Raw genomic sequence first — 675 nt, 5'->3', positions numbered from 1 at the left:
AAAATTTTATACACATAGTATTCATTATTCATAAACAATAAAATAAAGAACTTGATCATAGTACTGAGTAGTGGCACATCCCAATAAAATTTTTTCATACATGAATATGTATAAATATATAATATATAATAAATATTCATAACATATATAATCATATATGAATTATGTTCATCCATATTTAGTAATGTGTATAAATTTTTGCATTCATTTTAAAACAAAAAACAAGTTTGGAAAAATATAAAAAAAATTGCTCATACACAATTATGTATAATTTTATATATAATTATACATAAGTAAGTTTTTTCTTTCAAACTTGATTTTTTCTAAAACAAATAGTATTACTCTTTTATAATAATTATTTTTAATATTTGCACACTATTATTATTTCTGTTACGCTAAAAAGTAATTTCACAAAAGGAAGAGGGATGTATGAATAAGTATGGACATATTTTATGATTATACATGTTTATGAATATTTTTATATGTATTTATACATATGTGTGTGTATACATATTCATACATAATAATTTTTTACTGAGACACAGATACACATAACAAGTTTTCACTTTTTTTATCTTAATGCAAATTATTTTATCACATTTTCGTTTTTATCAATGCATCTCTTCCCTAAAAGTTTTAATAATATTACAAACCTTGTAAAATACCAAGGTACAC

The sequence above is a fragment of the Atta colombica genome, unplaced genomic scaffold (assembly GCF_001594045.1).
Source record: "Atta colombica isolate Treedump-2 unplaced genomic scaffold, Acol1.0 scaffold56, whole genome shotgun sequence".
Taxonomy (NCBI): Eukaryota; Metazoa; Arthropoda; class Insecta; order Hymenoptera; family Formicidae; genus Atta; species Atta colombica.
This window is presented reverse-complemented; position numbering follows the sequence as displayed.